The sequence below is a fragment of the Acanthopagrus latus genome, unplaced genomic scaffold, assembly GCF_904848185.1.
Source record: "Acanthopagrus latus isolate v.2019 unplaced genomic scaffold, fAcaLat1.1, whole genome shotgun sequence".
Taxonomy (NCBI): Eukaryota; Metazoa; Chordata; class Actinopteri; order Spariformes; family Sparidae; genus Acanthopagrus; species Acanthopagrus latus.
The window spans coordinates 30,525-45,377 of record NW_023504054.1 but is presented as its reverse complement, the minus strand read 5'-3'; positions in this window follow the sequence as shown (position 1 = coordinate 45,377).

Here is a 14,853-nt window from a genome sequence, read left to right as displayed (position 1 = left end):
ACAGTGTTTCCTGGTTAAGGATTTAAAGTAGCAGTAGTCATACATCAGAACAGACCTCTGGAGACATCTAAAGCGGTGCAAACTACAAGTGAAAGAGGATGGTCTAATGAACAGAAGACTCCAGACATCCTGCTCCCTGATGTTGCCCATGGATGCTTCAGTTTCCAGTGGATTTAAAGAAGTCCTTTTTCTTACATCCTAGGGGTTTCCAAGACAGCTGTACGGGAATGACTATGGCATCTTCATGTTGATGGTAGGAGACATTGTTGGTCTTATTTGAGTTTGTGTGCTTACAAGATATTAACATAAAATGATTCAAGTTTTATTCATAGTATGCCCTTTACACCATACTGGGTGCCCTTTATGATTTCACTGTTGTAAATTGACCTGCTCACTCAAATCAAAATCCCTTAATAACAATAACAATAACAATTATTATTATTATTATCATTATTATTATCATTATTATCATTATTATCATTATTATCATTATTATCATTATTATTAGTAGTAGTAGTAGTAGTAGTAGTAGTAGTAGTAGTAGTATTATTATGGTTTACTTTGGCAACTGAACACATTCAGTATCTACATCTATCATGGTGGATTAGTTCCTTGGTGGCATCATTGCTTGTATGTGAATATTAAAAATGGATGTTACATTTTTTTTCTTTTTCTGTCTTTTTAGGAAGAGGAACAATGATGGCCTGTTGCACAGCCTCAGCAAACCAATGTCTCCATTGCAAAAGAGGCCGAGACAACAGTGGAAGCATTAGGTGCATTTTCCTGCTCTATACAGGGATTAATATGATGACAAGCTACTTGTGAAGTGTCATTTTGCTACATTCTATGCTCTGTGCTTAAGAATACTATATATGGTATATGCAGATCTGAAATTAAGGAATGCAATATGTTATCTTTATGTGAATCATTGAGGTGATGATGCTGTTTGCTATATGAAGACAACCTTTTCTCTCTCTGTCATTTCCATAGGACAAACTTGACATCAAGATTGTGCATGAGGGGGGGACTTCCGGTGGCGCTGAAGCAAATGGCAGCCTGAAAACTCCGCTCCCAACCGGTTGGATTTCTATCCTCTTTGAAGAACATTAAAGGGAAAAAACTGCACTGAAACTTAACATGGAAGGGGTGGACAAAAAAAGAATAAAGATAAACAAGGCTCAAGCCATGATAGAGGAGAGACTGTCGAAGAAACACACGGCAAGGAGGAAAACTATGAGGACAATGGCGACGCAGACGAGGAAGAAGCTAACATTAGCCCCTTCATGCAGTCCATTTTCAACGAGATTGGTGCACTTAGGTCGGATCTTAAAAGTGAAATGAGTGAATTTCGACTTTCCTTTGTGACGACATGAGGAAAGAATTGAACGAGTTCAGAGGAGAAATCAACAGGAAACTCCAGAAAGCTACAGGTGAGCTACAGGCTACGACAGCGAGAGTGGCGGAGGCCGAACAGCGCATATCCGACATCGAAGAATGGGACACGGCAGCAAGGGAGGCTCAAAGGAGCAGCGAAGGAGGCTCTCACCCAGGTGCTAGAGAACCAAGAGGCACTACAGGCTAAGCTAACCGAGCTAGAAGCGCGCTCACGCCAGAACAATCTCCGCATTATACGGAGTGCCAGAGGAATCAGAGGGGTCCAACCTATCGGAGTTTGTAACAAAGTTAATAAAATCAGAAGTCGGCTTCCCGGTCGTGGACATGAACCTCGGAATACAGCACTGCCACCGGGCTCTCGCCCCAAAGCCTCCACAAGATGCACCGCCTAGATCACTGGTGATTTGCTTCCTTGAGTTCAGAGTGAAAGAACAGGTACTGCGTACTGCGTGGAGAAAGAAAGATGTTTGCTATGAGGGGAAAAGGATATATTTCGACCAAGACTATCCTCCCGAGATACTAAAGAAAAGAAAGGCATATGTGGGGATACTGAGAGAGCTCAAAGCCAAAGGCATCCGTTTCCGAACGCCACATCCAGCTAAGCTGAGAGTTTTTTTTGACAGCGGCACCCAGGTCTACGAGAGCGCAGCAGAGGCTGCAAAAGATCTGAAGAAGAGAGTATTTCCTTTGAAAAAACCTAAAGAGCTAGACTCCGCAGCGCCGAAGCTGCGGAAAACTGCAATGTGGGAGAAGGTGGGTGCAGATCGTCGCAGACAGATGGTGGACCAGGGGCAGATAAGAGACAGACTGTGGAGCTTTCAGCATGCTCCACAGGGAGCATCTGTTAGTGGCGAATGAAACGCTTCAGGGTAAATATCACCACATATGATGAGGTGAGTGACCGGAGAAGACAAACTCAGTGACTGTTAACTGAAATATCATCATGTGATCGGGGTCTAATCCCCCCAGTATGGCCCCCCATTCTTAACACTGGGCTTTGAAAGAAAAGTGTTATCAGCCCCTATTTAAAGTGAATGACTGCATGTACTTTAATCAGTCTACAAGGAGAGTTAATACTAAAATTATCCAGATTTATAAGTTGAATCCTACCTTAAGGAGTTAAATGCTATAGTTTTCCTGTTTCTACATAAACCTACTTAAAATGAAATTATATGCCTACATAAGAAGATAATGCTTAGACTTTTGAGTTTGGATCTTTGGTCTACTTACCATGGGAGTTTAAGAAATTCCCAAAATTTACCTATGTTAAATTTTTATACCTAAAAAGAAAAAGCCTTCACTACTTAATTTTCAGCACAATATAACTAAGGAATTTGATTTTCTTCTGAGGGGATAATACCTTTGTCTCTCAACTCTCTGTCAATGTACAAAGAGACTAAATGTTATTATATCGAGCTTGACAAGATGGTACTTTATACCGGTCAAGGAACAGCTGACTTGAAAAGTATGCTACCGACTCAGAGTATTCTGTCTGAAACTGATGAGAGGCCCTCGACGGACGTGAGGATCTCCTCTCAACTTGAGGTTTTATTTGAACTTCAGACTTGGAAGTCTTTGTCTTTTGTTTTTTGCTTCTTTGTTCACTGTTCTTGTTTGAGACATCCCGAGTAATGCTACAAAACTGCACACAGGTTGAAAAGAATATATGCATCATCAGGAATATAAGATAGTTATGCTACGTTGAAAAAACTTGGATTTCACAATACTCACTACTCATCTCATAAATCATAAACCCGTAGGAGGGGAGTGGCTATACTGATCCCTAATGCAGTAAATTTTGAATTTATCTCAGAAGTGAAAGACAAGGAAGGGAGATTTGTTTTAATAAAGGGTAAATTAGACAATCAAGAAGTAACTTTACTTAATGTATATGCCCCCCCGGGAGCAAAATGTTCTTTAAGAAACTATTTGACTTGATAGTCCTAGAAACACAGGGAACTCTAATTTGTGGTGGCGATTTTAATATTCAACTTCAACCCAAGTTAGGTACATCTAACCAGCGCCAAAAGAAAAGTCCAAATGCCATGTTAGTCCAGCGGATGCTTGCAGAGCTGGGCCTGATTGATGTGTGGAGAGAGTCTCATCCCGGGAAAAAACAGTTCACCTACTATTCCTCATGCCACTCTGTATAGTCACGAATTGATTATTTATTTATGTAAAAAACAAATTGGCACAGGGTGAGGGAGTGTAAGATAGGGATTAGGGACGTATCTGATCACTCAGGGGTCTACCTCACCCTGCACCTGACTAATCAACGGAAAAATACACTTTGGAGACTTAATACGAGTATCCTAAATGACAAACAGTACAGAAACAGATTCAATACGTATTTACAGGATACGTATTTACAGGATAATGATAATGGAGAGGTTTCTCCACTCACTTTATGGGATGCAGCAAAGGCAGTTATTCAAGGCAAAATTAATACCCTCACAGCTTTTTGGAAAAAGGAAAAACAAAGACTTGTTGGACTACAAGAGGAAATGAAGCTATTAGAAATTAGACACATGGAACAAAGAGACCTTCAGATATTAACTAGAATAAACAAAATTAAACAAGATATAAATGGTATATATGATGAGGAAATTGAAAAACAACTTAAATTCACCAGACAAAGGTATTATGAGACGGGGCATAGGGCGATGAAATTACTTTCCTGGAGGATACGAAAACAACGTGTAAAGAACACCATTTATAAGATTAGAAATCCAAAGACGCAAAAGATCTGCAGCGATTCAGAGGATATCCAACATTCTTTTGAACAATACTATAAAGAAATGTATACCCAACCAGCCATGGCAGAAACTACCATCATAGTGACTTTTCTAAGTTCTCTAGACCTACCATCTATAGGAGAACAACAACATAAAGAAATTATGGCTGAGATAACAGTGGAAGAACTGTATAGAGCCATTTCAAGATTGAAAGCTAATAAAGCTCCTGGTTCGGATGGATACCCATCTGAGTGGTACAAAACATTTAAATTACAGATGACACCGGTCCTGCTTAATTGTTTCAATCATACATTGAGAACAGGGGAAGCCCCCCAATCATGGAAGGAAGCAGTTATCTCTTTTATCGCGAAAGAAGGAAAAGATAAAAATGAATGCAGCTCATACAGACCAATATCTACTACAGGTGATGAGTCACATTACATCAGAAAACATCAGTGCAATGTTGATCAGCCTAGACGCGGACTCGGTAGGTTGGAAATATCTATATAGTGTGCTTGCAAGACTTGGCTTCAGAGATGGTTTTATTACATGTATTAGAACATTATACTCCTCTCCAACAGGCAGGATCAGGATGAATGGTCACTTGTCGCAAACTATTAACTTGGAGCGATTAGAGAGGACTCTGAGATAAAGGGAATTAATATTAGAGGAGAAGAACACAAGACCTGTATGTTTGCAGATGATGTCCTGCTCTTCATTACAAGCCCTGACTCAAGCATCCCTGAATTGATGTCCCTGCTAAAAAAATATAATTCATATTCAGGATAGGAAGTTAAATATTCAAAAAACCCAAACCCTTACATTTAACTATACTCCCAACCCAGATATTGAAGGAAAATATAATTTTAAATGGGACTCGCCCCAAATAAAATATTTCTCGCTAAAGATATGTCAAAACTTTTTGAAAACAACTACAGCCTCATCAATAGAGAGATCAAATCTGACATTTCGAGATGGTCCCTTCTCCTACTTGATATGAGTAATATAATAGAAATAATTAAAATGCATGTGTTGCCACGGCTTCTTTATCTCTTCCAATCGTTGCCTCTAGAGGTACCCCAAAAACAATTTGGTATGGAATGCCTGGATCTCAGGGTTCATTTGGAACAGTAGAATACCTAGGGTTCAATTTAAGACTCTTCAGCTGAAAAAAAGAGAAGGGAGGAAGAGCTTTACCATGCTTACAGGATTACTACTACGCTGCTCAACTGAAACCCTTAGTATACTGGTGTTCCCCAAATTATGAATCTAAATAGAAATGTTTGGAAATCACACAGATAAAAATTCCAATACAATCTTTAATAGGAAGTAAAAACCAAGCTGAAAAATATTATGACAGCTTGAATTTACTATTTACTCTCAAACTATGGTTTAAAGTACTGAGGAAATTACAAATAGAGAAACAGGCTAGAGTCTTGAATTGGGTGGCATATGACCCGCAGTTTGATCCTGCTAATTTGGATGAGGGCTTTAAGCAGTGGTTGGGAGAGGTATCACATCCTTTTGCTCTCTCATTTCAAATAGTAAATTTCAGAGCTATGAGTTGATTTCAGTCACATTTGGACTGGGTAAGCAGGACTTTCATAGATACCTGCAAGTCAGAGATTATTACAATAAAGAATTAAAAATCAGGGAGGAGAAGGAATGCAAAAAAGATGACCAAAAGTTTATCTCGAGAATATACGAAGTATACAAACTTCTAAAAAGCATTCTACAACATCCATAAAGCAAAAATGGGAGATGGAGTCAGAAACACAAATATCAGAGGAGGCCTGGTTGGAAATATGTGAGACACAAGCAACAACTGCAAACTCAAGATCGTTAAGAGAATTTGGCTGGAAGAATATAGTGAGATTTTTCATAACTCCTAAGATAATAGCACTACAAACAGGCTCACAGAGCCGAGGCCTCTGTTGGAGACAATGTGGAACCTCTATGCCTAACCACTTTCATGTTTTTTGGGCCTGTCCAAAAATCCAATCATTCTGGAGGGGGGTGTCAACTGAGATAAATAAAATATTGGGGGTGGATTTAGGTTTCTCCTTTATTAATTTATATCTCGATAAAAGCCCAGAAACAGTCCCACATAAGGACAAATAAGCAATTTAGCATATAAGCATTTAAAATTTAAAAGATTTAAAAATACCTACAAAATCAACAGTACATGCTACAGTTTTGAAACGTTCACCAAACTATAGCCCCAATACTGCTGAAACTTTAGTCCACTTAAACTCATTACAAATTATGAAGTCCATCACTCAGTTTTTTTCGAAACCTGTAAAACTTATAAAACCTCTCCTCCTACAATTTTTGCTCAATTGTCACTAAACTTGCTAGAGAGCATCTTCAGACCGTCCTCCACAAAACTTGTTTCTCAGATTTTTTATTTATCAAAAATTAAGCCTACAGTGCATCAAAACGTTTGACTGTAAACAGCACTGCGAACATATACTCAAATTAAACATAATACTATCAAATTCTTGCTAAATGCATTTTCGATCTTCTTGAAAAATATTGAGAATATTTTGGAGTCCTGGTTGATGAAGTTTGGCAAATATCAGAATTTTATCTCAAAAACTGACTTTTTGAGAACATTTTGATTCTGTTCTCATGGGAAGAACTGGAGTCTATGTAAGAGTGACATTTTTAAACATCAGATTTTCTCTTATGAAGCAAAACACATGCTGTCAAGATGCAGGTTATGATTTGTGTTCAGGTAACAGAATTTCTGACATTTTGACCATTTTGGAAATCTGCCTTGACAGCTTGACATTAGCTCAGTGAGTTAGGAGCTGGTTCTTGGTGTCAGGGGTTGTGGGTTCGAGACCCAGCTAGGATGATGATGATGATGACAGATCAAAATGTCAGATGTCCTCAACATGAAACACAAGACTGTTGTCCTGATGGTGGCATCACAGCAAGCCTCTACGCTCAATAAAAACAAATATCTTGGACCGGACCGTGGGTGAAAGCTAACTAAATTTTGCATAAAGGTTCAGTCTCATGCCAGATTACCTCAGCTGTAAACCCAAGACAATAGTCCTGATGGTGGCGCTACAGCAAGCGTCTAAAGTTCAAAACATTGAAAATTCATAACAAATCAACCACAGCTTCAGAACTTTGATCAAACTGTAGCCTCAATATTGAAGAAACTTTTGTACATTCAAAGCTATTAATATTATGAAGTACATCACTCAGTTTTCTTTTTCAAAACTAAAACTTGTTAAACCTGTTTCCTCTCTCCTCCTGTGATTTATCAAAAATTGAGCCTCAAAAACTGAATTTTTCACAGCATTTAAAATTTCATGTGAACAACTGGAGTCAATGCAATAATGACATAGCTAAACATCAGTTATTCACTTATGGAGCAAATCAGTCATTTTTAAAAACAAATTACCAACATCTCCATGCTGCAATTGTGTATTTTCAGATTTTTGTCTTGGTAACTGATTTTTTTACAGTGGATTCAAATCTGCCTGCACAACAGTGAATTGCTTACTCAATTTGTGAAGCCACTGTTGTGTTGCCACTTGCCAATTAGCTCAGAGTGATAGATGACAGGCTTTGGTTCCAGAAGTTGTGAGTTCAAGCCTCAAGTGATCACAAATGAACGTTGTTGTCAACTGTCTTGTCTTCCTATTCTCCTGTTTGTTGCTCAGAATTGCCTACATTTGCCAAAAATAGCCCGGACCCGACCCATCGCTGCACAGCAGCTATAATTATGAATCTGTATTTTCAGTCAAAAATTGTGTCTAATGACCCTGAACATGTTGGACATGTTTAACTCAAACAGCCATGAACACGAGAGTGAGTTTCAGGTGAGTGGATAACATGTTAGTACCTTTGATGAAGAGGTGGAAGGTGTCGCTCTTCATACAGGCCAGACCCATCATCAGTTCATCATCAGAGGAAAATGCCACCAGATCTCCATACTCATCTGAAAAATAAACCATCATCACCATCATTATGTAAAATCATCTTCACTCCAATGTGATGACATTATACCACTAAAACTTCTCCATCTTTACCTGAAACACAAAATGTTTTAGTAGCTAAAATATTTTAGAACTTTCAGAATGAAGATGTGTATATATGCTGTGCTATTTATGTAGCAATAATGTTTAAAATGAACAGAGTGGAAAAGTTTAAGTAAACAAAAAGCTAATTATTGTATTACATTGCTTCAATAACATGATGTAATAGCTGATTACTACAGTTTTATCTCCATCCAACTTGACTTTAGATATATAATTATCACGTGATATTCAGTATATTTAGATAGTTAAGATCATGTTAGTACAGATGAGATTATCATCAGAGTAAGGACAACACAAATCTAATATTGTCGTGAAAGTTGTGAGGATCCTCAGATATAAAACATTCACCAATTTTTAAGAAAAATCTAACCTGATCCCTAAAACCAGTTGAAACAGTCACACATAGATTATGAATACAGTTAAGCAAAACAGTAATTTCATGAAAAAAAATATACAATTACAGTGAGATCTGATCTACAGTGAAACCCTGAAATGTGCTCCTAAACACTTTCTGGAAGCAGGAATTTCACTCTGACACTTGGTGAAATTTCAGCAAAAAGTTGGAAACTTTTCAACTTTTTATAGGTATCTATAGACCTAAATGACCTGAAATGTGCTCCAAAACACTTTCTGCAAGGTGAATTTTCACTCTAACACTTTCACCAAATTTCATGAAACTTTTACTTGCTCGGATTCATGATCCATTGCTACCAGTGGACTCAGGGGACCTGGAAATGTGGGGGTAGACCAAGTTTCAGCTCAAAAAAATATGGGGAAAGGTGACGATACATCACTTGAAAACTGGCCCTTACCCCTATACCCCCCTTTTCCTTTCCTTTCCTTTCCTTTCTCACTTTTCTCGTCTAGGAAATGATGACGGAACAAGAACACTGTCTACAGCTTCGTCACCTGTCCAAACTTAGTGTGCCACATGCCGCGGGCACCAGGTGGGCCCGCTGGCTTTAAACATCCCCTTCCCTAAGAAAAATAATCCTTACCAGATGTCATAATATTTACCAGATGTCACAAAGGCAGCTAGAGTCAACCTATGGGGACAGACATCCTCAAGTTTCACTTTTGGTTATGTCTGCCCCGATAGGTTAGCTTTAGCTGCCGTCCTGATATCTGGTGAATATTGTGCTAAGAATTACCGCTATTTTTTCCGACTGACAGCACTCTCTCACCTCAATCAACAGGGATATGAGTTAAACACAGCCGACGTTCTCCTTTGAGGTGACATATGTCATCATGTGTTGTATATTTGTAAATAGTTCAGTTGTATATAGTTAGTTCAGTTAGTTAGTTCCGCACCATCATGTCACTGTCGGCCCACTCACTGAACAGCTGCTCCAGGTGTGACACACCATGAACGCGACAGCAGCCGCGGTCCACGTACATCAGTTCAGGAGGTGCCTCACCAGCTCTTCTGTACCTCCATGAGGCCTTCAGCCATTGGCCGCATTTTGTCCAGAGACTCCTCACTTTTGATTACAGCCACGAGGATCTGACCAAGTTGATTGGCCACGTTGGTGCACCATTCTGCAGTGCCTTTTCCATCTCCAGAAAGTTTCTTGCAAATCTGATGATGAACAGAAAACAGAGAGACTCTTACATTAACAGCAGTATAACGCATGTGTACGTGTAAAAACTGTAAGTAACTTCACTGAGATGTTTATTGTGTATGCTCTTGTCATAAAGTGATAATTATTTGTGTTCATCGAGCCGATAAAACCTGATTACAAATGTAATAAAAAAGGGTTAACAGGGTGACATGTATAGAAACACGTCCACCTGAATATCATTTTGGACTAAGCAATTTAGTGCTCACAGGACCAGAGTTTAGTTAAGGGCATAAAGGGACGTGTTATGATGCCATGCAGTGATGTCATGGGACAGTAGCAGTATGAGTCAGACCAACACTGCTGCAGAGGAAAAACTTACTGCTCCAGAATGAGGTTATTCTACATGTGATCAAAGAGGTGCACGCTGTAATTGTCTTTCATTTGTTTTGAATTCATGTCTGATGTTTGTACGTGTGCCTTAACATGGACGATAGTGATAAATTCTCAGTAATCTTAGCACATATCTTCTGTGTTATTCCGGGACTGTTTATCTTTTGAGACATGAAGAGTGACGGGAGATCTATGGCTTCATTTTCTTACACTTTTCAAGGTGTCAGCTGAAGAAGAGAGCTAAAAGACATCTCACCTCAGCGTTATGCTTGGCCATAATTTCATAGGATTTTCTTTCTGCTCCGCATTCAAACTACATGATCACTAAAACATAATCGATACTTAATTTAAATTGACTCAATGACTATATTTTTAATTAAAGATGTTCCTGTTCATAAGACTGCATCAAAATTACCTTCTTGGGGCGCCGCTTAGCTCGGTTGGTAGCGCGTGACCAATGTGCCGAGGCTCTGTCTTGAGGTCTTTCCTGTGCAGGTACTCGATCCCTCATCAGGGGGACCACTTGCTTGTCCACGCCATGTCTGAAATTACAGCACAATCATTAAGAATGACACGTTCTAATACAATCTTGTAGAATCCAATTTACAGTAAATAACTGAGAGACTCACCACGGCGTTAAAACAGCAGGGAACGCGGCTCTGTGAGCTGGACTGAGCTGGTTTAAAATGCCTGCATCCTACGCCAGGAAGCGGCCAGTGGCATGTTCTTTTGACTCCTGTACAGCTTTCCTGCAAGCATTACAGGCCAGGACCTCAGTCAGCATTGAGTACCAGCTGGACATGTGGCAAATCTGCCTGACAGTTTCTGAGGAGCCACAGCGGTACAGAAAAGTGTCCTTCTTGGCTCGCGCTGGGCACTCAGACCTGGGACAGCGAAGGCTGTAACCCCACACACCAACTGGTCTCCAAAAAACATGCGGCTGTTAAAAAAAAGAGTCTGCTGAGGGCACTCCTCCTCCCACCACCACTCCAGGAAATTCAGGTGGGTGAAACCACATTGGGTAACTTTTGAGGACTTTCCTTTTCCTGTACTTGTACTGCCCTCTTTCAGCATCCTCTTTCAGCCACCTGATGTCTGCCTACCTGGTTGAATAACAAAGACAAGAGCTTCATTTAGTGACCGGCAAGTGCTCTGACTGTAAGGCTGTTTCTCCATTACGCTGCATGTATTACCTCACTTGGGGTGGCAGCCACTGCTGCCTCCGTCACACTGGACTTTTTTCCCAGCGGGAGCTGACAAATGACCCTTGGAAGAGATCAGTGTATTAGTATAAAACCTAAATGTTGACGTGATCAGTGTAATCTATGAACTATGAGCTCACAGGTGATGGTTGAATGGCTTCTGTCTGTGATGGCTGTGGAGGGTCTATTAGGGAGGTGGAATCTGGAGGGGTCAGGTCAGCGTCCCCTGAAAGGAAATCAGGACAAAAGCTTATGCAGCCACGAGGACAAAAATCTGTGTCAAAGCAGCTAATGGACCAAACTATAGAACCATCCTCAGTGTTGTTCTGTAACTGGTTTGTACGGTGGACCTGAAGTGCAAAACACAGCGGCAAATCAGAAAACACAAACGCAAATCAGAAAACACTAATCAGAAAACACAAATCAGAAAACACAAATCAGAAAACACTAATCAGAAAACACAAATCAGAAAACACAAATCAGAAAACACAAATCAAAAAACACAAATCAGAAAACGCAAATCAGAAAACACAAATCAAAAAACACAAATCAGAAAACGCAAATCCAAAAAAACACATGCAAATCAGAAAACGCGAATCAGAAAACACAAATGAGAAAACATAAGTGCAAATTAGAAAACACAAACACAAATCAGAAAACACAAATCAGAACACAAGTGCAAATCAAAAACACACACATGCAAATCAGAAAACACAGCGGTCAATGTATCTTTTGGTCGAAATTTAAGTGCGGCTGATTTGACCACGGAGCCTGATGGCAGGCTTGACCGCAGTTCCATGTCCATGTGTCACGGTAGATTACCCCGCCATAGCCTGTTTGTTCTACACAGCACCGTCCTGTAAATGACAACATCCGGTCTCAGAATATGAAAAAAAACAGGCCTTTTCCCGTTCTGTTTTCTAGTGATTTTATTTTTTGTTATATGAAATAGAAAATGAAAATCGAATCATTTTCCAATTTTCACTCATCCCCTTTTGACCATGAAAAAGAAAAACCTTGTTGTATGTGTATTTCAATTTTACTTTTTGCATTTTAAAACGAAAATCAAATAACCACTAGTTTTTTGTTTTTAAACACCCGTTTCTGAAAGGAAATTTGAAAGACCAAAAGATACCCGGACCCACAACGACATTAACCAAACAGGAAGAGGTAGGTACCCTTGGGTGACAGGAATCGTCGCTGATTGGACTGGTCCGTCCTTTGAACTGGAAGGACACGGTTTACATCTTTTCAAAATAAGAGCACTGCCAGTGACGGCTATTACAGTTTTTCTCAAACTCTAAAACACAATTTCTGAAACTGTGCTCCATCTTCTGAAAACATTCAACACAAAACCTCAGCTTCAAGCACTATTTAGAAAACCTCTGACTCCTCGTACATAATGAAACTTTCGCCTCAAAACAAATTTACCTGTGCTCAAAACCAAACACTGCACTGAAATCATAAACAAAGTCATCAAAATGATATACATATATGTTGCCACCCTGATCATGTGCAGTAAACAACAGCTTCTCACAGAAGTCCTTGATGTACGTCACCACCAAAGGTATGAACAGCTCTGTTAGAAACTGTAGATTTGCTCCCCCTTCATATTAGTTGTCCGTGACAAGGAGACCAGCAATAGTGGTTCAAGCACCTCCCACTGTTCCTCCCACTTTATAAATAGAGGGCTGGATGAGGCCTCCCTCCTCTTTGTCTCCAAACTTTTACCAGGCTGAGTGTGTGCTGGTGCTCACCTGAGTTTACCATGTGTATTTGAAATCCCTCACTGTAAGTAGCACATTATCTGCTTCATTTGGATTATGAAGTTCTTTATTTGAAATATAAATTATATCCTAATTTACAAGTATTTAACATTATTTGGAGCTGGATGTCTAATTTGTTTGGGCAAATACTGTAATTTGTTCTCTTTTGTTGAGAACCATGGCAATCGACCAGGAAGAACTATAATGCCAACATTCACATAATTCTGGGAAATAAACAAGACGAACTGACTGCAACCTGTGTTTCCTGGTGGTTTGTGGTTCCAGTTAGAACCATTTTATATACAACAAGCTCCTTACTTGATAAGTACAATGTGTTTCGGGGCAGCATGTACTGATCAGGTATTTTATTTATCGGGGGCAACTCGCAGATGGAACTTTTGACGCACAGAAAGAACATGCACTTTTGACATATCAATGCACAACCCCAACGCATAAAAAAATGAATAAATCATCAGAGCCAGCCTCTCCATAACAAAAACATGTCTTACCGTCTTACCATTTTAACTTTTGCAAACAATCAAATTTAAAAAATGTAGGTAGATTTGTTTTATTTCAAACCATGCACGTTTTTAAGCATCTGAAGCAGACACTTCACCACAAAACAATGCAGACTGATGTAAAAGTTTGTGACTGTACACTGCAGGGCATGTGAGCGGAGCGTGTGAAATATAGTCGGAGCGCAGAGCGGGTTTTAATCCAAAGGCCAGAGCGATGGTTCCTTTTCGCTCCAGTTCCAAGACTGGCCACTAGATGGCAGTACAAGGCCATCCACTGGCTCAAACAGACAGAACACAGCAAGAGGACGAGGTGACAGCCCAAAACAATCTACTGTTCTTTACAAACTGAAAAGGGTTTCAATCGACAGGCTCTCTCCAGCAACAGAGCCGCTGCATGTCAGTTTAGGCCACATCGGGCAGTGTGTCCCAGCCGTAATTCAGTGAAAAACGTCAGGAATTGCTCCCTCTTTTAAATTTGAGTGAGCGTGGAGCGATTTCACCGGAGCTGAATGACATTTTAGGTGAGCGGAGAGCACTCTTTGAGCGGAGCTGTCTGGTATAACTTTGAGCGATGGAGCGAAGCAGCGAACACCCACGAAAGCAGGGAGCAGAAATTCTCGCCGCTCAGCTGCGCTCACATGCTCTGGTACACTGTGTACTGATATAGAGACGCATATGTGGCATATAAATACTGATAAGATAAAATAAATACCAGTGTGAAGAAATTGGAAAGATTTGTCTGTAATTTAGATGAAGCTCATTATTGACACTTTAAAAGGGGGCGAGAGAAATGCACACATTTTGCACAAATTTGATTGGCTGTAATTCTGCTCCCTGACCTCGCAGGAAAAAGGCACACCATACGGAGGTTATGTAAGGTTACATAAGGTTACGTAAGGTCCATCCTCCACTATGTGATTTCGGACCCAACAATTTCACTTTCAACAGATATAAATTTAAAAGATTAACCCAAATCGACTCCAAATGGCAAGAAAAATGCTCCTGAACACTTTCTGGCATAACAACTTTTGGCTCTGACACTTGCAGAATCATGTCAAAGGCCGTAACCCTCTGCGATGTACCCTTGCAAAGTTACAGAGCATCCGCTCCCTTACAGAGCTAACGTAACATTAGCCCTCCTGTAAAACACCATGTTTGCCATTATCTCAACTTCTCACAGATTAAGATCAATCATATGGCATACACTTCCTCATAGCATGTAACTTA